This window comes from Podarcis erhardii (genome assembly GCF_964252035.2).
Source record: "Podarcis erhardii genome assembly, chromosome: 2".
Lineage (NCBI taxonomy): Eukaryota > Metazoa > Chordata > Lepidosauria > Squamata > Lacertidae > Podarcis > Podarcis erhardii.
The window spans coordinates 51,483,093-51,510,856 of record NC_138498.1 but is presented as its reverse complement, the minus strand read 5'-3'; the positions used below and the strand labels follow the sequence as shown (position 1 = coordinate 51,510,856).

At 44.6% G+C, this 27,764-nt stretch overlaps 2 long non-coding RNA genes across 5 annotated transcripts in view; one reads left to right on the top strand and one right to left on the bottom strand.

Moving 5' to 3' along the window:
• Window positions 1–7,865, bottom strand: part of LOC309336459 — a 12,622-nt gene extending 4,757 nt beyond the window's left edge. The window contains exons 1-3 of one of the 2 annotated variants that reach the window (XR_014154021.1): window positions 7,767–7,865; window positions 6,032–6,115; window positions 1,282–1,346 (exon numbers count right to left, since the gene is read on the bottom strand). This is a non-coding gene — a long non-coding RNA (uncharacterized lncRNA). Of the gene's footprint in view, window positions 1–1,281; window positions 1,347–6,031; window positions 6,596–7,766 lie in introns of those variants that run through there. The other variant, XR_014154022.1, reaches the window with a different exon arrangement.
• LOC309336452 lies at window positions 6,721–27,764 on the top strand. 3 transcript variants are annotated; one of them, XR_014154003.1, is made up of 5 exons: window positions 6,721–6,838; window positions 7,089–7,121; window positions 7,874–7,933; window positions 8,416–8,654; window positions 27,474–27,764. It is a non-coding gene; the product is annotated as an uncharacterized lncRNA (long non-coding RNA). The 3 variants fall into 3 exon arrangements; XR_014154004.1 differs by having other exon boundaries at window positions 6,723–6,838; window positions 8,548–8,654; XR_014154002.1 differs by lacking the exon at window positions 7,874–7,933.

Sequence of the window (27,764 nt, the reverse complement as noted above, 5' to 3'; positions counted from 1 at the left end):
ACAGCATTAGCAGACTGTCTGAGCATGAGCGCTTGACATTCCAGCAGCAGTAGCAGCGCCCCTCAAGATACACAACCATTCGGGAAGCTTATCGTTAGGAGTAATGCTTCACTTTGACAGGACTGGAGAGGAAGGCCAAAGGAGACGGACTTAAACCAGACCCATAAAGAGCAAACATGGTCCACCTTGGTCTTATCTCAATGGCAGCTTCTTGTCTTCCTGGTACAGAACTGGAAGGCATCACCAGGAAACACAGACACATTTCCCTCCAGATTTCTCCTCTCCATGGGAAGCCTAGTAAACCAGCTGTGCAGACTTAGGGACTGAAGAGGTCACACAGCTCCTTGTCAGTCATGCTGAATGATGGAGACCATCGTGGTGAATGGTGGGAACCAACAGAAAGCCAGGGGCTTCACAGATCCCAAGCTCTGCTCTGCCATTCCACCTTTCTGAAGGCAAGTTTTATTTCAGGTATATTCTGCAACTATGCTATTGACACAATAATAGTGCACTAGTGGTAGATTTACTCTGCTTCCTTGGTTGTTCTGTGATATTTTCCCAATGCTACCACAGCATTGTTGTCTGGAGGGGCTAAAGCGCAACAAAAGTGGGACATGCATAAACACACAACCCTGGATATTTGTGGTATGAAAAGTTACAGGACCATAGCAGGATGTTATAGGATATACACTGACTGGAAATGAAGCAATATGACAGCCACAATACTTTTACAGGCGCAAATAGTATTGAAAGTGGAATCATATGTGACTGTCCTGATAATATCATGAGACCAAAAATCATGAATGCACAATAAAAAGGGATGTCTTCAGAGGCCCTACTCTTAAAAATGGCTGTACAATCATCTCCATTGCCCAAAATGGTCAAAAATTGAGGACCCCTCTCTCCCTGTTCCAAAGCCTGTGTCCACATCAATTGTTGCAAGACTCTTTTGGTTGAAAGAACCAAACAACTTCTTATGGGATCCAGGAACTGGGAGTGATAAAACATGCCTGGATTTCAAACTGAAAGCTGTTCATAGGCAACCACAATCAAGTCAGGAAGATTAATGGTTACGGAGGCAGGAGGAGAGGGAATCACGGTTGATGGAGACACCAAGCCCAGATGGATTACAATAGAGTTTTGTTCTGGTACATTTGTGTAGAAACAAAATTCTAAAAAATGAACTCTGTTGAAATTCTTCTTCACTCAGAATGTTTTGTTTTATTTTACACAGTTGCAATAAGACAAGGGCTGTAAAGATAGTAACATCCTAAACATTACCTTATTAAGTCTTCTTGGAAACAGAGGGCATGGCCCTGTCGGGTCATGGAACAAGATTTTAGCATCTAGTGAGCAAACAAGAGGGAACACTACATTTTTCACTTCATTTTAGAAATCGAGTTACTAATTATAGAAGGTATTTAATGGCACAGTATATTTGTGTTTCTGCTAGCACCAGCCCATCACTGTAAGAAGTGGTCTGACTGGGTGACTTGAGGAGGTGAAACAGGGCAGATACAAGAACGAGATGGGAACAGAAACCTCCACTGCAGAGAAGCATGTTGTAAAGAACAGAAAAGAGCTGCTTTGAGATTTTAAAGGCTCTGGCTGAAATTGGCTGTAGCTCAGTCGCAGAGCCTCAGCCTTGCAGGAAGAAGGTCCCAGGTTCAACTGCTGGCATCTCTAGGTAGGCCTAGGAATGTCCCAATGCCTGGAACCTTAGAGAAGCGGCTGTCAATATCGAGCTAGATGGATGAATGCTCTGACTCAGTACAAAGCAGCTTCCTGCGTTCCTCCATTTGCCACCCACTTACGTGATGACAGCGGGCCAATGCTCTTGGAAGACTTTACCTACCTGAGAATGACGACTCCTACTCTGCAACAACCATGATAGCATGAATTGTGAAATTTTTGAGCAGCATGGGCACGGCTTAAGCAAAAGTAAAGAGAGGGTTCAGCTGTTGCTTGGATTCGCCATCTAGGTTCATTGCACTTCTTTGTTGACTCTGTGCTCTTGTCACACACTTTCCTCTGTTCCTTTTGCTCGGCTGCTTTCATTTATGCCCCTCATCCATTTGGCAGCCCTAATAAGATCTGGTATTGATTGAGGACTGGTCCAGACTTCCTTTTGCACTGCACTCTCCAGGCACAGGCCCGTGGTATAAAACTCTGTGTCCGAGCAGCTTTTGTTCTTTTGGCCCCGGTGCTTTCCCTGGGAAAATCTGCATTTTACCACTGAATTGGAGCAAATGGCAATCTGCAGAAAACCTAATTGCCATTTGCTCTGATTCAGCAGTAAAATGCTCAGACAGGGCACTTTCAAGGCCAGAGATGTGCCTAAAAAAATAGCACAAAAGACAATCTGGAAGAGCCCTGAGACAAGTTCCTGAACCAAACCCCAAAGAAGCAAGAGGTCTGACCCCTGCAAAACCTTATCTGACCACAGTTTTGTATCATTGCATGCCACATGCAGACGAGAGAGAGAGAGAGAGAGAGAGAGAGAGAGAGAGAGAGAGAGAGAGAGAACCCAAAGGGAATTGTAGCTTGGAGCCAGCAATTTCTCTCGCAGTTGTAGATATACTTTTTCCAGGACAATGACTGACTGGTAGAAACGTAGATGGGTATGTCACACAAAGCATAAGCATCAAATTTGGTCTAATAATAGGCTGCTTGGTACTTTCAACCAAAACAGCACGGCAGCAATTGATGTAGTTGCAAATTTCAGAGAAGGGAGGGGGCAATTCCTCAATCCTTGACTATTTGGGGCAATAGAGATGTTTTACAGTTATTTCCAAGAGCTAGCATGAATGGTAGAGTAGAGCATTGCATCTATGAACCCCATGGCATTCTATAAAAACTGATAGTGAGGCCCATACCAGGAAATTCAGGTTTGAGCAATTAAAGTAGATTAAAGTGCTCTGACACCCTTGCACAAGTCACCTTTAAAAAAGAAACAGACTTTTTGCAGTTAGGAAAGTGAAGGTGAAATCAAAGAATCATAGAGTTGCAAGGGACCCTGGAGATCATCTAGTTAACCCCTAGATGGTGTAGTGGTTAAGAGCGGTAGACACATAATCTGGGGAACCGGGTCGCATCTCCGCTCCTCCACATGCAGCTGCTGGGTGACCTTGGGCTAGTCACACTTCTCTGAAGTGTCTCAGCCCCACTCACCTCACAGAGTGTTTGTTGTGGGGGAGGAAGGGAAAGGAGAATGTTAGCCGCTTTGAGACTTCTGAAGGGGAGTGAAAGGCGGGATATCAAATCCAAACTCTTCTTCTTCTTCTTCTTGCAATACAAGAATACGCAGCCATCTCATACAGGGATTCAATCTACAACCTTGACGTTATCATGCATTGAAACATGTGGGATGAACGTATAAACACTCTGCAAATTAATCAGAGTAAATGCTCAGCAAAGCCTGGATATAATTTAAAATTCTTGTAAACTTTGCAAACCAATCAGGAAGAATGCTCAGCAAATAAGTCATCTAAAAGAAGCCCTTAAGGGCTTTTTCTGGACTCCATAATGCCCAGGGAAGTATGTTAAGGATTCCTGAAGGTATTGGGAAGGGTGTAAACAAGCCAGTTTTTTTGGAACAGGCTGCCTTCTCCCTTGGACTGGTGGGATTTCTCTAAAGGATATTGGCTCTTTTAAAAGGCCTGTATTTCCAAGAAAAATGTAGCCGTGGCTATAATAATCCATCCCTAATTCCTGAGATTCCACTGTGTGAAATAGTCTCATGCCTTCAAAGGAGCTGCAGACTGTTCCAGTATCTGTGCTACGAACTCATGGCAAGTTGTTATTTGCTGGAACAGAGATCCTTGTGGATCTCAGCAGTTTAACTGCCCTGCCCTGCACGCATCATGCTAGGCTATCACACACCATGTGTGCTCCTAATATCAGGCATAGGATTTGAAAACCAAGCACGCTATTTCCCCCAGCTACCTTTGCACTGCAGTTGAAGAGCAAAGCCCCTCATCTCTAGGTACAGAATTGCTAAGGTTCCCTTGAATGTGAAAATGTGCTTTTGGAATGGCTGTGCAAAAGGCATCAGCTCAAGACACTAGATATTTTGTTCTAGACAACCTAGGTTGCCACCATGGGGAGGGGGGCTATATTTGTCTTCATGATGCTCTCCACCTGGCAAGCCAATGCCATACAATGTGTGTGGAGGGCAGGGGGGGGTCAATAATCACACCTATTTTTAGCAACACATCTCTGGAAAATGAATCAGCTACCTGGAGAGCGGTAACTAAAAACAGATGATTAACCCCTTGACATATGTGCCTCATTACCTGCTAGGGAGCACCAGGAAGACAAAAAAAAGCCCAGTGCTGCTGTGCAAAGACAACCCAGATCAACGCATAACTTAGCCAAGTTATAAAACAGAGGTGGAAAATCTGTGCCCTGAACTATACTAGAAGTCATTTCTTCTGCTCTTTGTCTTATTCCTCATGCAAAAGCCATGCTCTTCCGTGACAGCCATTATTATGTACTGTGAGTGCTTTGAGGAAAGGAAGGCAACAGCACCAGGGGGAGCAGCCGATTCCTATATGTGGGATTTTCACAGACATTCCTGTGATCAGAAGAACAAGGTGAACGAAAGCACAAGGAACTGCTGATCCAGAGTTCCTATAACCTTAATGCCTTTCATGGGTTTTCAGTTGGCTGGTAATTAAATCATCCTGAGTGCAAACCCTACCATACATGGGCTCATGTTTCCCATCCGTACATGATTGAGTTTTGTGTTTCTCTCCTCAAATGCAACAGGGGCAAGCAACCAGAAACCATATCTGCTGTACTGGCTTCTTTGTTAGCAGGAGGAACTGTCAGGACTGACCTTTGCCTATTAACCTCCTGAGCAGAAAGAACTAAGTTGCCAGCTTCTATCCCATTATCCTTGACTACATCCCTGGTCAACATCTACCTTCTCTGAAGGTACAGGGAAGCATATGAAGCTGCCCTTCTCCTGAGTTTGACCATTGGTCCATATAGTGCAGTACTGCCAGCACTGATTGGCAGTGCTGATTGGCTATGAAAGTACATAGGTAGGAACATAGGAAGTTGCCTTATACAAAGTCAGACCCCTGGTCCATCTAGCTCCATATTACCTACACTGACTGGCAGCAGCTTTCAAGGGTTTCAGTTCACAACCCTACCTGAAGATGCTGGAGATTAAACCTGGGACCTTCAGCATGCAAAGCAAGATGCCCTGCCCCTAGTACGGTTGTATGACCTTTAATGGCACTCAAAGATGCTACCAGAGGCAGCTGTATCACCTTGTCTAATGACATCCAAGGTCAGAACCTGTGCAGGTAGGGAGGATGAGAGAACCACCACAACAAAGATTACCCCACTGCGGTACTTGCAAGTCTCTCAGCAGGAAGATTCTAGGCTTAATAGTGTGGCACCCATTAGCCTCATGACTAAGGGCACCCATTAGCCTCATGACTAAGTTCTCAAAGGAGAACATTTCCCATAAAAATTGACCCAGTGCATCCACACCATACCTTTAAAGCACATGGCTTCCCCCAAGGAATCCTGCAAACTGTAGCATGTTAAGGGTGCTGGGAATTATGGCTCTGTGGGGGATAAACTACTGTTCACAGGATTCTTTGGGCCAAGACATGTGTTCTAAACACATGGTGTGGGTGCCAGCCTCTCTGTCTTATTTCTCCAGACCAGGACCAATTCACAAACACTGGTGTGTCCTTTGTCTCCAAGAATGGTGTCCATGAAGACACAGATGCAAAACTAATGCAGTTTTTAGCTTGGCCCTGAGTAGGCACAAAGGTCTCCTGGCCACAGGCTTGCCCCACTATAGTGAGTGGCATTGTATTTCTAATTCCTTCTAAATGTGCATCAGCATATGCAAATTGTGCCCCTTTTTGGGTGATGCAGTTCCTCTTATTAGGAAATGTGTATTTGGCAACAGGGTATAGAAAGGAATACAAGGATGCTATTTGACATGTGTCATTAAACATTTCAGGGAAGACAGAATGAACACACAGGAAGGGTGTGTGGCTTCTACCTGTGACTTGACAACTGCTCAAACAAAAGTCTCCCTCTGGCCTGCACAACCTGGAGTCTGATCATGGAGGTGGATGTGACAAGGCTGTCAACAGATATAAGTATAGTCGTGGCTGTGGGGGAGGAAAACTAACCTTATATTGTTTGGTTGCAAAGTCAGCCATAAAAAATACTTTCCATTTAATTTACTGTACTCATGGCCCCCAGCCAAAATGGAAGATAGCCAGAGGTTACATAGAAAAGCATGGTGTTCCTGGAAAGTGCCTTTCTATAGAAGGAAAAGACCCAGGCCTTGGATATATGCAAGAAAGATTTCCAATAATCTCATTTTCTATCCTTAAAAAGCTCCATCCAACTGGGTTGAATAGGGCGCCTGGTCATATCAAAAGCAGGCAATTCACCATACCATATTTCTCTGTGTGTCATATACAGAAACACAGAGAGGGAGGGATAGTCTTGGTGTATTCATCTGCCCAGACACCCTTTTCAGCCTGGTCAGATGAAGCTTTTCAAAGTAATGAAAATCACAAGATAGATTAAGCCAGGCCAGGGAACATCTTGAGATCTCTTCCAACTCCCCACTCCCCACCCCACCCCATGGAATCCTCAGTACAGTCCTGGGCTGCAGTTACTCATGAGGAACAATATACATTTTATTCCACATGTTCTAGATTCACTGATCCAGAATACTGCTGCCTGGCTACATAATAAGAATCACCAGCATAAGACACAGGGCTCGTCTGCCCTGCACATTTAAAGCAGGATCATGCCACTTTAAAGACTTCATGGCTTCCCCCAAAGAACCCAGGTGTTAAGTTGTGGGTGAACATATCAGACGACAACGATTCTTCAAACAGCTCTTGTTTATTCACAGGCCAGAACAGAACTGAACTGAAGGGTTCAGTCAGCCTGCTTATATAGAGCTCCAGTACAACGTAACTGTAACAATTTTCTAAAACTATCCATTCACTGAACGTCACTTTTGATCCCTTATTTGCATAACTATCTACAGTATCCCCCTGCTGGCCCAGGGTGAGAACTTCAGTACATAACACCAGGGGCTGTATTTTAAGGGTGCTGTGAGTTACTATGTAGGTAGCCGTATTCCCCAGCACAGAGCTACAATTCCTAGAACTCCCTGGGAAGAGGGATTGATGGTTAAACTACTGTAGGCCCATGAGGGGAATAGGAGTCTCCTAACAACAGCCAGCACCCTTAACAAACTACATTCTTTGGTGGGGAACCATAAGGACATAAGAAAGGCCTGCTGGATCAGGCCATTGGTCCAGCTAGTCCAGCATCCTGTTCTCACAGTGGCCATCCAGATGCCTATGGAAAATCAGGGAGCAGAACACGAGTACAAGAGCATTCTCGCCTTCCGTGATTTCCAGCAACTAGTATTTGGAAGCATTGTGGCCTCCAGCTCTGGAGATAGAGCGTAGCCATCATGGCTCATAGCCCTTGACAGCCCTCTCCTCCACAAATTTGTCTAATTCTCTGTTTAAGCCATCCAAGCTGGCGGCCATCACTGCCTCCTGGGGGAACGAGTTCCATAGTCTGACTATGCGCTGTGTGAAGTACTTTCTTTTATCCATCGCAAATCTCCCAACACTCAGCTTCATTGGGTGCCCATGAGTTCCAGTGTCAGGAGAGAAGGAGGAAAAACTTTTCTTTATCCACTTTCTTCCTGCCACGCATAATTTTAGAAATTTCTATCATGCCACCTCTTCACTCACCCCTTCATTAAACTAAAATGTCTCGAACTTTCCTCGTAGGGGAGTCCATCCTTTGAGTTGCTCCTTTGTGAATCATTTCCAACCATACGATATTCTCTTTTTTTGAGGTGAGGGGACCAGAACTGTACGCCGTGTTCCAAAAGTTTCCATGGTGACTGTTTAAAGCGGTACGATACTTCTTTAAATGTATAGCACAAACAGAGCCACCATCGCTAACATATAAAGAAAGAATGGTGGGGGGTCCACCTTGTTTGTATAAAGTGGTTATTAAAGGGAGGGGGGTTAATCAGTAAATAATGTGCATTAATTGATCTTGCCCTTAGTTATTCTCATCTCCCGCAGTTTGCAGGCAGAGGGTATTCCACATTTGTCACTGGCAAAGTGGGATTTATTCCTTCCAAGCATGTGGTTCTCAGCGCTTCTCTGCTTTCCCAAATGGGGCAGGAAAAACTGGAGAGGAAGTAAATTATTACAAACAACTTTCTCTGAGTGAGTTCATTTACGTTCCCAGGCATGTAGCTGGCAACAGCCTCAGGCCTCCCTCCCTCCCTTGCCCCACCTCCCAAAGCTTTCCCTGCCACCCCTCCTTCTTTCCTCCACTGCCCCCCCCCTTACTGGCTGCCTCTCTCCCTCCCTCTTTCCCTCGCAGCCTTAATGACTTCCACATGGGCTTCTGGCATTCTGAGCATTGTCTGAAATCTCCAAATTTAGAAGAAATATGAAAATTGTCAAGAACGCCTTCCTTAGGGGGTAAAACCAACATTCGCTTGAACTGTCGCAGGTCAAGGCAGCGGGACCACGTGACCAGGCCCCAGCCAATGGCTGCCCTCAGGACCACTGACAGATGAGGCCGTCAGCCGTGCAGCATCGTCTTTCAGCTCATATAAGGTAAAAGTAAAAGGTTTTCCAGATTCTGAGCAGTGAGGGAAAAGTTTTCACCCAGGACCCCTTGTGCCAGCGGCTTAAAAAAGGAGTGTCAACACTGGTCTTCCAGTGTGGCCCTCTGTGTTTCGAAGAGAGGAGACGGCGCTCACCTTCCCCATCTCCACCAAGGGCCTAGTGCATGACAGGTGTGGGCAAGCACAGGTATGTTCCTACCTACTGTCTGTGGGTGCATAGGTGTGAGTGGATGGTTGCATGTTTGTGGCAAATGTAGTCTACAGGTACATGGGTCTGTGTGTTGAATGTCTAACATCTAATTGTACAATACCCATACAAAAGCAATATAAGTCGGTGGCTCTAATGCTTCCCTATTCTTAGATGTTGTGCTAATAGCTGTGCCCCATATGCAATGGCTTTGCTTCTAACTTCTGCACGGTGGTAGAATTATTTTTGCATCAGAACCGGTTCTTGTTCTGGGATGGGAAAGGAAAGGAAGGAAGGAAGGAAGGAAGGAAGGAAGGAAGGAAGGAAGGAAGGAAGGGTGATGGAGACAAATGCACAGGAGAAATGGAAAGGTTGAGAATCTCCACCCTCATAGAGTTTTGGAGTCCCATTTGTAGGAAGCACCTTAATTGGTCTCCCCCCATAATACACCCCTCAAACATTTGAGAGTTGATGTGGTGGGCAATGGCTGGAAATGGGGAACAGAAGATCTAGCACAGCAGTCAGGTTTTTTAAAAAAATAATAATAATCTCCTTTTCAGCAGAATCATGACATCTCAGTCTGCTGCTGTTTGCCCTGCAGCCCCTTTCATCTCTGCATCCTGGTGTCTTTTTCCTGATGGTTATCATAAGCACTGCAGAGTGATGGATGTTGAGAACTGCTGTAGCAGAGCACAGGAAAGGAAAACGCCAATCTTCAATAAAACAGCATTTTGTGGGAAGCATAATTAGAACCTACTTAGGAAACTTAAGAAACCTCTTTCCCCTGAGAGTCCGCCCCCCCCGCCCCCCGCCCAAGTTCCCCAGGGCTAGCTCTGAGCAAGTTGCACTGACAAATAAATGGTGCTGCATCCTGCCCTCTATAAGGTAAAAAGGGCTGCTTCTCCCAGAATCACCAGACAGCACTACAAAGGCTGGCTGCTTGGCTCTAGGACGCAGATGTCTCTGGGAGCTGCTGGCATTTGTTTGTTCCAAAGCACGTTCCAAGTTGGAAAAAATAAAAAGCAGAAGAATTTCCAACCTAGACTGCCCTCCCCACCTCCCACCCTGAAGTGGAAAGTGGCAAATGGATCATTCTGACCTCCCAGGAATGCCTCAACAGTATGGAGTGGTCCCGAGGCAGATGTTGGGTTGCTGAATTTAGCATGCCAGCATGTAGTGATCTGGGGGCAGGGGATGCCTGGGCATTTCAGGCACTTCTGGTGGTGTGTGGCAATGCCCAACTAGAACTGCAGTCAGGGGCTGTCCAGTGGAGAAAGCTGGCATGCACCAGCCAAAGGCACAGCAAGAAAAGACGTCACAGGTATCCTATGCATTGCTGGGAGGCAAGGAATTATCTTTCTGCATGGTAGAACACTGGGGTAGCCAACATTCTGGGTTACTCCTCCCATCAGCCCGGGCCAACATGGTCAAGGATGCTCAGAGTTGTAGTCCACAGATCTGGAGCACACCATGTTTGCCACCACAGTATCATACCATGGAACCTCTGGGGGTAAGAAAGTACTCTGGGTAATAAGCCAATTTACTGCCCTGGAGCCCAGGCAGTTTCCCATATGCACAAGTCTAGTCTTCCAACAGGTCAGACTGACAACTGAGCAGTCTCCTGACATTTAAGGGTGACTGGTGGGCAGAGCAGTGGCTGATTCTTCAGCCACTTAGAGCAATTCTGGCACCCAGTTCCAAAGCACTATAGGCATAGAGGACCGACCACTTTAGTGCCTTCCAGCTGGTAGGTAAGGAGTTCTTTTCCAGAACATGCGTGTGCAGATTTCCCAAAACAATTATCGGTAGGAAATTAGGGGGAAGCTTTGTCTAGACAGGCTGCATCTCTGAATTGCTCCTGGACAGAGCAGTATTTCCTTTGCCACTTGCAAAAAAAGTTGTCTGGAGATGATTTAAGTTTCTTCCTTTAAAAAAAAAAACAAAAAAAACTACAGCTTGCAAAATACGTTTGCAGCTTCAAAACTGAAAGGCTTGGAAAATTGGTTCTGTCCAAGGAAAGAAAAGGGGAAAAAAAACCTGCCCTCTGCCCTCCCCTTTTCCTTCAACATTTCTACGCCAGCACTTTCTTTTATTCCTCTTCAGAAGCACTCTGTTTAAAACAGCATACAAAGAATTTGTATGTGTTGCCGGTGAGTCACTGCGGTAATTTGTTAGGTCCTCTTTGCTCATTCTTTTTTTCTTGTACGTTATGGATTAAAGCTGAAGCAGTCAGGAAATGGTCAAAAATGTGCACCTCTGAAACGGTAGACAGGTCAAACGTGACTTTGAGGTACATGAATGCTGGAAAAAGGCAGGAATTATACAAAGAATGGATTCAAAAACACTTGCAGGTTTTGTGTCCTGTGTAACAGCCTTTAATGCAGAAGATAATGCAAACACAGGTTTTACAGTCCCATTCAAAAACCCAGCAGCACTTAGCCTCTTGTGCAGACACGCTGCAAGGTTATGTTATCGAAGTTTATTTATTTATTTTTAATATGTGAGCAGGGAAACTAAAGACTGGAGGTGGCCAGAATAGCCCTCTTCGCACGTTATAGTAATCAAATGGAACAGCAGTCCACGTCTTCACTTCCACTGCAAATTGGGGTGGCCAATGTGGTGACCTCCAGATGTTTCAGACTACAATTCTCATCAGCATAGACAGTGGTCAGGGACGACAGGAGCTGCAGTCCACACTGGGAGGGTACCAGGTTGGTTACCCTGAGCCCATATTCATGGCTTGTGAAAGAGCCTACACATGGAGCTCATCAGGCAAGGCAGGGTTCCCAAATGCATGTACAGAACCTGGGCCTGCACAGTTGTACACACACAGGCTCTTTCACAAGTTACACTGAGTGTGTGTTGGGGGCACAGCATAGGCAGCAAATCTGATCCCATTCTCCCATTGTCTACAGAGTTGTTGCACATCACCCCAATCTGAATGGTGCAAGATTCCAGGGGTTCTAGGTGCTTACCTGGGGTTCATGCTTCCTTTGGAATGAGGGACAGTGGAGACTGTGGTATCTTTATGATATATGGTTTATTTACACATATATTCAACCTAAGCCTACCATAGAGGGGTTCACAGCATCAACACCCCAAGAGGGTCTTACTTCACCCATAGCCACAGCCTTGGATTCAAGCAGAAATCAAGCATGTCTCTCTTTCTGGTTTCCACCTGCTTCTTTCCAGCTCCTAGCTTCTAGCTCACATCACTCAACTCTCCGCTCTCAACTCTGCCTTTGTCCTTCTAACCACCTGCAAGTTGAAGTTTGCCTTCTCACACAAAGCCTCTTCCTTTGTTCCCCTTAATGGCCCGTCACCCAGGCTGTCATCTCACCAGGAAGCTAGCTTGGCTATTCCAAGAATTAGAAGGGTGCCTAGGCATCCAGTCTACCCAGCCCCAAATTGATAACCGAGTGTTAATGTGCTTCAGTGTGTGTTAATCAGAAAGTAACAGGCAGTGTTAATGAACGTACGTATGGTGTGTGCCATATGCCTGCAGTGTGCACATGTGTTTCTGTCAGACAGTGCAACTTTGTTTTCCTACATGCAAACACATATCTACTTTCCATGGCTCTTCATGGCTATATGGAAATATTTGATTACATCCACACCATTCAGCACTCTGTTCCTCTTTGACTGTCATGGCTTCCACCAAAGAATCCTGGGAACTGTAGATTGTTAAGGGTGATGAGACTCCTAACAACTCTCAACACCCTTAAACTACAGCTCCCAGAAATCTTGGGGGGAAGCCATGAGTGTCAAAGTGGCCTCAGAGTATTTTAAATGGATGATGTGGACACTGTGTGATATTTTAGATACTCGTATTGTCCAAAGTAAGTGGGGATCTTAATAGTGGACTCAGAAATGTTGCTTGTCATACTATTCTCCACAGCGATTCTATTATCTCTCTGTCTGCCACCTTTTTGATTATTTTTCCATGTTAGGCTTATAGTGTTTTTGTTACACATTTTGCCTGAATTGCTTTGTGATGTGAATCGAAAAACTATATAAGAATACTCATTCAAATTACAAGTCTCTCTGCCCTGCTTTTCATTCTCAAATTCATATAAATCAGAGGGCTCATGTGTCAATGTGGGAGAAGAAGGGGAGGAGGAGGGTGGATCATTTTAGGAGCCTCTTTGGAGCAGCAGACCTGTAAAATGTCCAGTGTCACACTGACAGATTTAATTATAAGAAAATGTACTGAAGTAAGTCTGGAGAACAGGATAATTTCTATGGGAGAAACTCAAGATTTTATAAGTCTTCAGAACGTAAGAGCTTTGCTGGATCAGGCAAAGGGCCAACCCACTCCGTTCTCACAGTGGCTAACCAGTTGCCAATACTTCCATACTTCCACACCAGCCTTTCGTACTTTGGAGTGGAGGATAGAGAGAGGGGGGGGGACCTCCTTGGAATCACACTGTTGTTTTCATGGGATGCTGCTGGGGATGAGACGCAGGCAAACTCCTGCAACTGCTCATTGCCAGGTTGCTTTGCAGTTTTTGTCCTTATCAATTTTTGCCTTGGATGCTATTACAGCAGACCCTTTGGGTTTTGATTAAATGCTGTGAGTACAAGTCAATTCTGATAGCATTGGCATGGTCTTCTCTTGGAGCAGGGTATAGTGTGGCCCTCTATGCAGTCTGTTCTGCTGTTTAGGAATCTTAGCAGAAGACAGCCCTGGGCGGTTAAAGGATTCTTATAGACAATGAGGAAATAGCCTGCATTTCTAGTAATTCACCTACTGAAATCCCATAAAGATATTGTCCTTTTTAAGAGAACTTCACTCTCATGAAACTGCACAGAACAGGCAGCATATCATATGAGCCATCACTAACATTTTGCTCCAGCAACTCCCATTTTCATTCTGTCATCTATGTATGGTCATTATGGGAGAGGGGTGTCTTTTCTACTTCTTCCCATATTTAACAGTGTCAGCAGAGCCTGGGGGAAAATGGGTAAGCCAGCACTCAGCAAAGCTCAGTTTTGCTTTGCCTACTGCCCATTAAAGGAAGTGTTTTGATTATCAGAATTATACATTTCCTCTTCTCCCTTTCCTCCTCTTTTTCTCCCACCCCCTTCTCCTCTCTTCTGAGCACAAAGTGATAGTGATGAGAGGAAAGAGCATTCTGGGGCGGCAGTGGAATGTGTATGTAGGGAACATGCCTCCATCAGTGGCATTTTCATTTTTTTAAAAAAGGAATAGACTCCATTCACCATTCAAACCAAATTAGAACTTTGATCTGGAATTTTTGCTGTAGTCATGTCCGAATCTACCGGCCTCTTTTGAGCACAGCTAATTCTGGAGTGGGAACTTGAAGTAGAAGCAAAAAAAAAAAAAAAAAAAAAAAGGAACAAGGTAGTCAAAAGTCAAACAAGCTGATCCAATGCATTTTTGGACCCTCCTGGTCCTTCTTCTGGGAAATCTCAGATTGGTTTTGTAATGTAAAATATTTTTAAAATTGATTTTAGATTTCCCTAAAGTAGGACCGGTAAGGTCCAAAAAACATTGGATCAATAAATATATCTTTCAACTATCCCACTGGATTTTTTTGCTTCTACTTCCAGTTCCTTTTTGGGATTCTCATTTTTGTTGCATTTTAGCTCCTACTGGAGAGGCCAAGCTAAAGGCGGATTATAATAGTAGGCAAATAATCAATCCCATACCTCCAACTACTCCAGTTTCTGAACTTTGCCCCTGGTAAAACACCCCCCCCCATTTGGGTCTTGTGGGGATATGTAGGAGAATGCCTTTTTCTTGACAAAGTATACACATGTGCATGGTGGTTATTGGGGTTCAACCGCCTACCTGAGTCCCCTAGAAATTGAATCTCTAAAGGAAGGAGGGCAAATATATGTTGACTCTAGGGCACATACATGTAGCTTGCAAGCACATGGTGTCAGCACACTGCTCCAACCTCTTTCATTCCCTTGCCTTAATTGCCTATCCCATTGCTGCTGAATTTGTCCATATTGTAGCTCTTCTGTGATGAGTATAATGAGATCCATTCTGAGATTAACTGTTCAACTAGACATTATATAAGGAAACTACTAATAGTCAATTTCCCTCTGCAGCAGGTAGAGGGAAAGTGGTGCGTAGGGGGTGTGAGGAGAAGGCAGCTCAGGCAGCGATCTTGGTATGAGAACAGGAGCATGATTCCGAGTATTTTCACTTGTGAAATGTTGGAGGGTACATGCAGGAAGGGCCATAGAATGGTAGTAGAGGAGATGCTTTGTACACAAAAGGTCCCAGGCTCAATCCTTGGCATTTGTAGATAGGCCTGGGGAAACTTCCCTGTCTGAAACCCTGGAGACCTGCTGCCAGTCAATGTGAACCATTCAACTGGCAGGTTGGAAGCCACTACCAGATCACAGCTTGATCTAAGGTGGGTCACAAGAGCAGCACCACTACCATACAGATATATATATATTTAAAAACAAAAAATATATATTTGGGTAAATGGTGGGCCCTTGGTCTGGAAAAACTTGGAGACCATTGGTGTAGACAATACTGAGTTAGATGGGTTAGTGGTCTGAGTGTGACATGGTATAGGGCAGGCTTCCTCAACCTCAGCGCTCCAGATGTTTTGAGACTACAATTTCCATCATCCCTGACCACTGGTCCTGCTAGCTTGGGATCATGGGAGTTGTAGGCCAAAAACATATGGAGGACCGAGGTTGAGGACGCCTGGTATAGGGCCTCTCTCCTCTCCCCTCTCCTCCCCCCCTCTCACACACAGTTATTATCAGTGTGTTCATTGTAATTAGCCGTCTCACCCAACAACGGTGAGTTATGACATCACCAAGAGTGAACTATGACTTCATAATCCAGCTAAATTTGAGTAATTATTTGTGTTCCTGTAAATGCTTATGTACTTACCACCAGCATTTTATGAACAGACTAATATAATAACAAAGCGCTCTCTCTCTCTCTCTCTCTCTCTCTCTCTCTCTCTCTCGTGTGTGTGTGTACAAGTAGGATTGCCAGATTAAGATTTCAATTCTAAGAATACTCACAAGGGAGTAAATCCTAAAAACACAGTGGGGTGGGCTTTCATGCAAGCATGCATACAACTGTGCTTTAAATCTTCAAAACAAGAACCTTGGTGGAGAGCTTGGAGAACCAATCTGTTCTGCAGCCATTTTGAACAAAGAGCCATCTGCTGTGGTTATAGTCAAATGAATTTTGGTTTAAAATAAGGAAGGTATGCACAGCGTCCTGAAGTGAACAAGTTGGATGTGCATAGGGGTCTCTTTCTCTCTCCTCCTTTTTTGCAGGGTTCCCAATTGTGCAGAGCAAGTCTGCATACATGCAAGTTGTGTGTACGGAGGATCTGTTCACAGAGATTACTAATAACAGAGATTACCAAGACAGGTTCAAAGTCCTTGTATTCATTTACAAAGACTTGAACAACTTGGGCCCAGGGTACCTTAGAGAGAGCACCTAAATCCTTATATCCCAGTTTGGTCACTGAGATAATCCACAGAGTGTTGCTGGTTGTCCCCTGAGTTGGTGAGGCTCATTGGACGTCATCATGAAACAGAGCCTTTAGTGTGATTAGCCCCATCTTGTGGAATGCTCTGCCAACAGAGATTCAGCAGGTACCTTCTGTTTCAACCTTTAAATGTCTGTTGAAAGCTCTTCTATGCTGCCAGGCTTATGCAGGCAATTTAGTAAACAACTTTCTCTATTAGTTAGTTGATGGCTACTTTTTAAAATGTTTTTATTATATCTTCCTACATGCCTAAAAATGTCCAGGGTCTATTAGTGCAGCTCCCACTGGAGGATTTCTAGTGCTGCATCACATTATTGGATTTATATGAAGTCATGATGAGGGAGTGGTGCAAAAGAGAAGGCTGGTTTTAAAATGGTGGTTTTAAAATGCTGGGGCAGGCAAGATGGGCAAGCAATGTGAGCAGAGGCAGCAGCCCCTAGTATATGTATTATTATAAACTGCTTTGAATTTTTAAAATGGTTAATAAGGTTGCCATATTTTGAAGATCAAAAAAGAAGGGACATTTGCCAACTTCTACTTTTAACTATGCGGGTTGCGGGTGGCGCTGTGGGTTAAACCACAGAGCCTAGGACTTGCTGATCCGAAGGTCAGCAGTTCGAATCCTCGCGATGGGGTGAGTTCCCGTTGCTCGGTCCCTGCTCCTGCCAGCCTAGTAGTTTGAAAGCGCCTCAAAGTGCAAGTAGATAAATAGGTACCACTCTGGCGGGAAGGTAAATGGCGTTTCTGTGAGCTGCTCTGGTTCGCCAGAAGCGGCTTAGTCATGCTGGCCACATGATCCGGAAGCTGTATGCCGGCTCTCTCAGCCAATAAAGCGAGATGAGCGCCACAACCCCCGAGTCGGCCACGACTGGGCCTAATGGTCAGGGGTCCCTTTACCTTTAGTTTTAACTATGTATCGCTATGATGACTCTACCCATGAAAAAGAGGATGTGTCCTGGAAAAAGAGGACCTATCAGTAAATAAACATGTGGAGGTTCTGAGCAGAGGCAGTGGGTACAATCCTGGCCCTACTTCATATGCTTCGATTTACACAATTGTCAGACATATAAAAAGAAGGGGAAGTATTTGATGGGGAGCTGCCCTCCCAAATAGTGGAGAGTGCTGGTGGTCTCCCTTCATATCAAGGCTTGGCACACATAATCTTTCCATATGCAGGAAACAAAGAGTCATGGACTTTATCACCCTTTCAAATGTCACTCCAGGGACTTCCCCTTTGCATTCCCTTCTCTTTTCTTCAAATGCTTTGCAACAGATGGATGTTGCCAGTAAAAAGAGACCAGTCTCCTCTAACGGGCCTAGTGACGTGACTGTGTCTCCCTTGGGAAGGAATCCTGCAGACCATTTCCTCTGTCCTAGGAATGTAATGTGTAAACAGATCAAGAGGTGTCACTCCCAGACCTACCAGTTCACATGCCCCAGAAGTGAAACTCTTTCTGCTATTGCAGTCTTGTTCGGCTTTTGGCTTATTTATTTTTTATTTATTTTTTGCTGAGTTGCATAGCAATTACATCCCAGCAAACACTGGGTGCCCTGTGTGGCCAGCCCTGTTAAATACTGAGCAATGTCCTGTCCTTTAATACGTTCAAAACTGGCTCATTATTATTATTATTTTGTCTTAAAGCAGCAATTCCTAGAAAACAGCCTTTTTACCAGCATCTTCTGCCGACTGAAGTGGGCTGAAACAGTTAAGAAAAGATTAAGAGCATTGGGGTATTTCTGAAAGTATGGAAAGGGAGAACGAGCAGCAAAGTGGGAAGCTGAAAGATGTGGTGTAAAGCTAGTTGGGAAAGACTGAGAAGGAGGGAAGAAAATTTATGTGGGATGGGGAGACTCTAGAATATGGAAAAGGTTGAGATGAGACAAAGGCCTGGGAAGATGATGCAGGAAGGAGCTGTCTGTGTCACGGAGAGCACATTTTGTTCTGAGCTGCATTATCTGCTGGAAATCTATATTGCTCTCGGGAACAAACTTCATTGCTCGTGGGGGTGGGGGACCTTGGCTTTTCCACAACCAGCAGCTAATCCTCTCCTGTGCTGCCCCCATTTGCATTGCAGAATATAACTAAGGGCAGTTTCAGAGAAGCACAAACAGGATTTTCTAAGGGCTGAAACTACGTTACCAACAAAGGTGTGCACTTAAACCCAACTGCAGCTCCTTGTGGGGTTGTCCAGGAGGGGTTGATTTGCAACATAAACACAGCAGGACATGGGAGGTACTTGACCATTTCCCCACAGCTGCTTTCCTGATGCTGCAACCAGCACCACCATCCAGCCCATTCTTCATTCCCATGGCTTCCCGGTGGCTCGCAAACATGAGCTTTGAATTCTATGTGGGACTAAGCAGCTTGTGGGGTAGGAGCTGCAATAGGGAAAGGGGAAAGCACCTTCTCTCCCTTTGACGTCTGCACTCCAAAACACCTGCTCCCAACTTTTCTAACAAAAGTGGTCATCAGGGTTTCCTTACACAAATTTGCATGTAATTTTCAATTTCACCTTATGAGAAAAGAGCTGCCCTCCCACATGAATGAGACCAACATTGTGCTATGTCGTTTTTTGTCCTTTTTACCTTCTTTGCTACCTTCTTGAGTAGCCCAGTTGCCCTGACACAGCTGAAATGTACTACCTTGAACCAGACCCCTTGCATTTCCTCTAGCCCTGTGAAGAACAATAGGCGTGGACAATGAGCTCATAAATGAGGGTACATGACCCAACACAAAAGAGCCATTGTCTATAAGCTCTGTAGGTCAGATGAACACAAAATCTGGGGCAGTAGACAGGTTTCCAATTGCTCTTTCGCCACCACGTGCCCATTTTCCTTTTGAATGCTTCCAGGTGGGTGTTTTATTGTGGGATCAATGGTCCTCATGCATGCACGTTTTTCCTCGGTGTCCACATAAATATGTTGGCCCATATGTTATCCTCATTTAATCAAGATTTATTTATTTTTACAAAAGCATTTACATACCACCATATCATAAAACATCATACTGGTGTACATCGATACAACACATTTTTAAAAGAAATGCAAACATTTCCCCAATACAATTTTCTAGGGTTTTTTTTGAAGCTGTTGCCAATTTCCCTGTGTGGTGTTTTTTTGTGTGTGTTTTTTAAAGATACGTGAACAGCCTGTTTGTAATATTAAACCCCTGCCTGGAAGCATCCTTTAATCTGCTTCTGAAAGCAAGAGGAAGAAGAGCAGCTGTGACTCAGCACTGACTCTGTTCCAAACATAAGCATTCTCGAGGTTTGTGCAATGTTGTTCTGGAATGAAATGGACAGCGTCTGGGCCCAAGCCTCCTGGCAGCTCAAGGCCACATCACACTTTATGGCCCAGATGTGTTTCAGTGGGCTCACTCTGTGTTATCTAGTGGATGCCAGAAGTCTGAAGGGGAGGCATGCGCCCATAAGCATGCTGAGCCATTCACTGGAGAGCACCAAGTAACTGCATCTCCTGAAATAAACTGATTGCCATCCCTCTGGGCAAAGAACTTTCATGTTCTGTGCAGGCCTTGCCCAAAGTTGATACCACCCCATACCTTCCAACATTTCTCCGATGAAAATAGGGACATCCTATTTAATAATAATTATAATTATACGCTACCCATTTGACTGGATTTCCCTAGTCACTCTGGGCAGCTTCCAACATATATTAAAACATAATAAAACATTAAACATTTTTTAAAAAAACTTCCCTATACAGGGAAGCCATCTGAGCCTTCAGATGGCTCAGGGTCAGATAACTCCATACTGTCCAAAATAGGGAGGTCCTACCATAACCTGCAATATTTCTCCAATGAAAATAGGGACATCCTAAGGAAAAGTGGGACTTTCCAGGATCAAATCAGAAACCGGGACGACATCCCTGGAAAATAGACACTTGGAGCACCTGCCATCCCAGTACCAAGCAACAATCCTGACTCATGCTATTATTGCTCTTGCACTCACAGTTTTCAGAAATGTGTAGAAATATGCACAGTCATGAAAGCCACTTGGTTTATGCCACATCTGCATACCAGTTTATATATGTGTGTAAGCAGAGGCACCATCTTCTCAAGTTGATTAAGGGGGTATGATGCGATTTCCTGATGTTATGCGTGTGACGTTACAATGAGCCAGGGAGCAGTGCCAAACACCCTCTGAACACTGAGGAGGCAAGTCCCTTCAAAAACAAACAACAAGAAGAATGCCACTAGGGGCCATACCTGCTGCGGCTCTTAGGAGCTGGCGGGTATCTATTTAGCCATCACAAAAACTGATACAGTGGTACCTCGGGTTAAGTACTTAATTTGTTCCGGAGGTTCGTACTTAACCTGAAAATGTTCTTAACCTGAAGCACCACTTTAGCTAATGGGGCCTCCTGCTGCTGCCGCGCCGCCGGTGTACGATTTCTGTTCTTATCCTGAAGCAAAATTCTTAACCTGAAGCACTATTTCTGGGTTAGCGGAGTCTGTATCCTGAAGCGTATGTAACCTGAAGCGTATGTAACCCGAGGTACCACTGTACTGCTTTAGTATTAGACTTCTGTATATGGTGATGTATTTAACAAATTAAAATTAGAAAGCTTATAGTTGAATTCCAACACTCCATTACGGGGGGGGGGGGGTGTTAACGCTTAACGGCTGTCACCAAGATTTCATCTCTTCCTCACCCTTTATATCCATGCTAAACAATGAACGCCATCCTCTAAAATGGAAAATAGAGACATGAAAGTTTAATGGTTAGAATTTGCATTTTGTAGTTTAAATCCACACCTGCAAATTGAAAATTGGGATGTGGATTTCTCTCAGGGTTTTTGTCTTAAAGGACATATACAATACATGTTTGAATGCCATGTGTGCAAAGATTACCAAATGCATTAAGACTCTTCTTTAATTGAAAAAAAAATCACACTTGCAAATGTCCCTTTTGTTCGTTATGTGATGCCTTTTTTGTATCATTGCTACATAAATGAAAATTTCTTAAAGAGCATTGGAAAAAACCCCACACATAAGAACTATATGCATTTTAAATAACCATGAAGATAACTGCACAATCACAAACCTGAATCATTCATCGTGCGCCTTGTTGTATCCTTGATATATTTACACATGTTCATGTATTCCATGAACATCGTGTACAAATTCACTTTATTTGGCCCTGCTTTGGCCATATAGTTCAAAAACCGCAGAGGATGAGGTACCTTTGATCCTTTACTGGGAGAATCCAGCTTTCAAGCACGGAGCCAGAACAAAATGTCTGGTCCCTGAAGGGGAGAGGGAACATGAGAGAGCAGAGGAAGACAGCACCAAACGTTTCCTAACCACAACTTCCAAAACGCCTGAATTCCACCAACCCTCTTCTCTAAGGCCCTGAAAACCTGTGCTTTGTTCTTGGCATTATGATTTATCCCGGCCAAGGGAGGAGAAGCAGCAGCAGCAGCTTGTGAGACCCAGCGCTGCATCCCCCCTGAGCCCCTTGGCTGAGCCCCAACATGGGAGATCTGGACTGCTCGGCTCTAGGAATCTTCCATTTTGACCATAAAAGGGCAGGCATTTCGCAGCCCCTGCCGGGAGGATGGGAAAGGAAAAGGCAGAGCTATTTATAGGCAAAGTGGGGGCCTGGGCTTGAACTCAGGGTTAATCAGCCTGCGACTATGGGACTAGATTGGGATCTCGCTTTGTTTTCTCATCAGTGTTTGATTTGAAAACCAAAGCCTTGGGATAAAGGAGCACTGATAAACAGTGCTCTCTGCCCTTCTATTTCCCTCTACTCCCCAAACCCCCACCCCACACTTTGTAGGGTGGCGTCACATGGTACGTTTGTACTTGGGTGTCGTCATGAGAGTACAGAAGACACGTGGACCCCATCAAGCCTCTGTGTGAAATCCAGAAAGTGGCCCCTTTAAAAGATTTGAGTGTGGGGTCCCATTGCTTTCCTGGTTCTTGCTACTGAGTCTTTCACTTAATAATAATTATCCATTCACACACCTCTCATACTTGGCGGGATACACGCCTCATTATTTTTTGCTCGTGGGTCTGTGCCCAAGTACAAAAATGTAATGCGTGAAGCCAGCCCCAAGCCCCAAAGAGCAGAGGTCTGAAGGATGCTCATTGAGTGTAGTTGAGCACAAAACAATGTACAATCTCCAGGGAATGGAATTCACTTCCACAAGAGGCAATGAAAGCTGCAAATTCAGATGGTGTGGCAAATATTCCCTCTTCTGCACCCATTTTTGCTGCTTCCAGAGACATTGGTACAGGCCTTATAGCTGATTTTCTTTACCCTGATGCAGCACAATTAAATTTGTTACTGAATAAAGAGCATCTTTCTGTTTTTGCGACAAGCCAGACTTGCATTTTAGACTGGTATATTACTAGTCTTCATTCCTCATCTTGAACTGATATCCCTATGTCTCCTGTTATAAAAAGAAAGCCTTAAATTGGCCTAATTTAATTCATCTTTATAAAGGAACATGGGTGGCACTGTGGTCTAAAACACAGAGCCTAAGGCTTGCCAATCAGAAGGTTGGTGGTTCGAATCCCTGCAATGGGCTGAGCTCCCATTGCTCAGTCCCTGCTCCTGCCAACCTAGCAGTTCAAAAGCACGTCAAAGTACAAGTAGATAAATAGGCGGGAAGGTAAACAGTGTTTCCGTGTGCTGCTCTGGTTCACCAAAAGTGGCTTAGCCTTGCTGGCCACATGACCCAGAAGCTGTCTGCGGACAAACACCGGCTCCCTCAGCCAGTAAATGAGATGAGCGCTGCAACCCCAGAGTCGTCCGCGACTGGACTTAATGGTCAGGGGTCCTTTTACCTGAACCTTTAATTCATCTTTAAAGATTAGTTAAACAAGTTGTGTTCACAGTGAGTGCCATTTTTAACATTGATACTTTTAGTATGCTCAGATATGGACCAGACACATTATTGTATAAGTCAGATAATGTGTCTGGGCAACTTCTATCCAGATACACTTTTTTAAAAATAGCATTTGTTTGTATTTGATGTAGTTTTACTAGATGTTGCTAAAACTATTTTGCTTTGATGGTAGTAGTCTATGTTTACTCAAAATTATTGCAGAAGTCGCAATGGATGTATTTCAGTATTTGATCTGTCATTTCCTTTTATGTAGTTGGATACTTTGTGGAATGTAGTCTTGTTTTTCTTTGACAATTGAGAAAGTTTAGGGGGGAAAATATCTTATTCAAAAGGAAAATTGGGTATAAATGTCCCTTCCTTGAAGCATCTCGCACTCTGACTTTTGGGAAGTATGTATCAACTTTTGCTTGTTGATCCTGGTAATTATGGTTTAATGAGGGGTGGGTTTTTTAAAGCTCTTCTTTAATAATCAATATTTTAGATTTGTAATCTTAACTTCCATTTTATAATGTTGTTAACCTTGTTTATATTCTTTTCTGCAATGCTTAAGTTCTACTAAGTAAAGGAAAGGTATTGGCTATGTGCCTAAAGACTCATCCTTGGAGCCTAAATTTTCTATGTGCTGATAGAAACGGTGACCAATTATCCCATGTAACGTGGCAGTTGTTGCAGAGGCAAATGAGATAAAAAAAACTTAATTGTCAGGCTCTCTGCTACATAGAAACCAGGCTTGGATTTCCCATCGGAACAGAGCAAAAATGGCCATGGTGGCTATATAAGAGGGTGATACAAAGTCATGGAGAAGTCTACTCTGATGGTTATGTTCTGCCTCCACTGTTGGAAACAGTAGCCTTTGAATACCAGTTGCTGGAAACTGTGGGAGTGGAAAGTGCTGCTGCCCTCTGGTCCTGCTTTTGGGCTTCCCAAAGGTCTCTGAATGACCACTGGAAGAAGGACCTGATGAGACACTGGCCTGATCCAGTAGCCTGTTCCTATGTTACCACCAGCTGCCTTTGGCATCAGCTGTAGACCCACAACAGCTATGTTTGCATGTCACAGTAAGCCACAGGTTACCATATATGAGCAGATTGCATCTCCTTCATTCCACCCTGCCAAAGCTGGGAAGAAACAAACCATGCTCCTTAGCTTAGCATTATATCTGAACTAGGGATTGTGGTTTGGCTCGCTCCCAATATAGGCCTGTTTCTGTACCTTTCAAAATAGTTCTCTCTCTTCACTGGGCAGGCTGCTGTTGCAGCAGCAACTCTGCAAGCTCACCAGGCAGGCAGGCTTTCACCCAGACCCAAGGCTCTTGTGTGCAGGCACCACTAATGGGGAAAAACAAGAGGGGGCCAGAGAAACAATTCCAGACTCTGTACTGTCTTCAGTCTTCTCATAGCATCCTGGGATAGCTGAAAGGTTAGACACACTGACTTGCCTAGAGGGATCTCACTCATTTTCCCATCCAGCACGAGGGGTTGGAATTATTTCCCAGAGGATGCTCCCCCTCTTCCCCCACACGCACTGCAGGCTGCTCAGCTGGTCGGCATTCCATGAGAGTTCCTGGACAACCCATCCCTGGCTTCAGCCTCCCAAGGGGCAGAAGCAGTAGCTGAGAACTTGATTTGGGCCTGGGAGAGAGCGAGAGAATGTGGAGCTCTTGTTTTTCCAGAGAGACTCATGGGTCACGTTCATGGCTCAGTTTGTGGGTTAGGCAGGACAGGATGTGATAGGATCAGGGCCCAAGCATCACTTATCTGGGCCCGGCACAACCTTGTGTCACAGACTGCCTCCCTCCCATCTCTCACATAAACATCTACCTTGAACAAAATGGGAGGATTGATTGGTGTCCTTTAGCTTCTTTAGCTCCCTTTGCTCCTTACATTTCTGGCCACTTGATTTGTATTTATAACCAGATGTGGCACCAGGCTGTGGGTATTCATTACACATAAGCAACAAACACCATTTCAATACTGCTCCCAATCCTTGGGACTAGTTGTTCTCTGAACTTGTATACATTTTGTGCTCTCTAAATCCTATTTGCAGCAATGGCTCCTTCTGTTCCTGGGAGCTCGATGTCCCTGAATGTTATGGTGCTTGTCCTTCCTCTCTGCCAAGAATACTTTTAGGGGCCTTAGTAAACAATAGCAGCAGCCACCGCCACCGCAGCAGTGGCTCTCACTTTCTCTAGAATCAAAGGTCCCTCACGATTATGATGTTTGTAGCTCTTTCTGCTGCAAGTCTCCTGCTGCTCCTGGTTGGCTCTTTCTCCCTCCATATAGGTCCTGCATCTGCTTCTCAACCAACTTTTCCTTGTGGTGCCATCTACCACTGGCGCACTGACCCCAGAGGGTTGTCCATGAGGGAATGAGACCCTCGGACTGACACTCCTGCCCTGCACAGGGAACTCTGCCACTTGTTGTTTAGTCATTTAGTCATGTCCAACTCTTCGTGACCCCATGGACCAGAGCACGCTAGGCACTCCTGTCTTCCACTGTCTCCCACAGCTTGGTCAAACTCATGTTCATAGCTTTAAGAACACTGTCCAGCCATCTCGTCCTCTGTCGTCCCCTTCTCCTTGTGCCCTCCATCTTTCCCAGCATCAGGGTCTTTTCCAGGGAGTCTTCTCTTCTCATGAGGTGGCCAAAGTATTCGAGCCTCGGCTTCAGGATCTGTCCTTCCAGTGAGCACTCAGGGCTGATTTCCTTCAGAATGGAGAGGTTTGATCTTCTTGCAGTCCATGGGACACTCAAGAGTCTCCTCCAGCACCATAATTCAAAAGCATCAATTCTTTGGTGATCAGCCTTCTTTATAGTCCAGCTCTCACTTCCATACATCACTATTGGGAAAACCATAGCTTTAACTATATGCTTCCACTTGTAGTTCAGTGTTATAGGAAATGCCAACAGGAACTAGAGACCTCTGGGAGTTGTAGTTACTGCACAAGTGGGTCTCTTACTAAGGAAGGTACATGGCCCTTAATTGCTCACACCACAAGTCCTAGAGTTTCTTGCTGTGGTGCTCGTGTCCTGCTCGTGGGCTTCACATAGGCATCCGAGTGGCTGTTGTAGGAACAAGATGCTGGAGCCACTCTGGATTTCCAGGCCTGGAAAAAAGGTGTCCTTCTCCAACACTCCACCCACCTCACCCCTCTCCATTGCTTGGCCTCAGATAGCATGGGGTGCCATTTACAAGGAACCCAATTCAGTGGAATTTTGTACTCCAGCTGTGGGAAATTTTAGAAGTGGCAAATCTGGCACACACATAGGGTGGCCGTTTATGCATCATTATACATATTCTATCTATAATCTATCTATCATCTATCTATCATCTATCTATCTCTCTCTCTATCTCTCTATCTAAGCAGTCCTGTACTTGGCCTTTTGATGCATTTCCCCCCCAAAACCAGCTTTGATCAAAGTTGAAAAAAACAACCTGGCTGCATTTTAACATGTAAACGGCCAAAGATGGATAACAGGTACATCTAAAAGGTATTGATTGGTTCATGTTAGGGATGGGAAATAAATTCAGTTCAGTTCACATTTAAAGCTGAATCTGTTCAATTTGCACTTTCTGAAGTAATACAAGAGCTAAAACACAGCCAGCTTTTGCAATTCACACTAATCTGAATTTTGCAGTGTTGTTTTACAACCAAACAATGCTTATTGAAATGCATATATTAGGGGAAAGTGTGCACAAAATTGGATATATTAGTGAAAAATGACATACAAAAATACATTATATGGGAAGAAGCTGGCTGGGTGACCTTGGGCCAGTCACCTTCCCTCAGCTTGGCCTACCTCAGAGGGTTGTTGAGAGGATAAAACGGGAAAGTGCAGAAAAGATGGGATATGAATGTAATAGTAATATTTAAAAAATGAATCTTAAGAGATAGGGTTGGTTTTGCATGGTTCATCATGTTCAGCTCCTTTATACATTGAAAGTAGCGGGGTCTTATAAGAAGAGGTGAACGGTGTTGTGAATGGAGGGAGTCAAGCACTTATCACAGAAGTGAGATTGTCATTTCCTGCGTGGGATTGTTGAGGCTTCCCATTGCTGTACCTCTCTGTACGATACCTGAAAAATACTTGCTTCTCCCATGACTGGCGGGGAATTAGTACCATGATATCTCCAGTAGGTCACGTCCAGATGAGGGAATTCAGAGTTGGATATGCCTTTGACCCTTTTGATGTAGCTCTTGAGATCACTGGCTGATACCTGCTCTTTTCTGCATTTCTTACAGGATTGGCTACTGGGGGAAGCAGTCACACGTCTGAGGATTGGAAGCCTTGCAAAGGACAACGGACAGCCAATCTTGAGGAACAGTCGCAGGTGGCAAGCTAGCTCAGGACGCTAGTCCATAGCAAGACTGTGACTGGTGCCAGTCCATCAAAATCTAGTTTCAGCCAATTTTGCTTCTCTTTAAAATGAGCGTGAGGTCACGATATCATTGTGAGTGTAATGAGTGTAATGATGTTATTGGTCCAATATGTTACACTGCTCAACCCTGCCATAAAAAATCCTAGGAAATGTA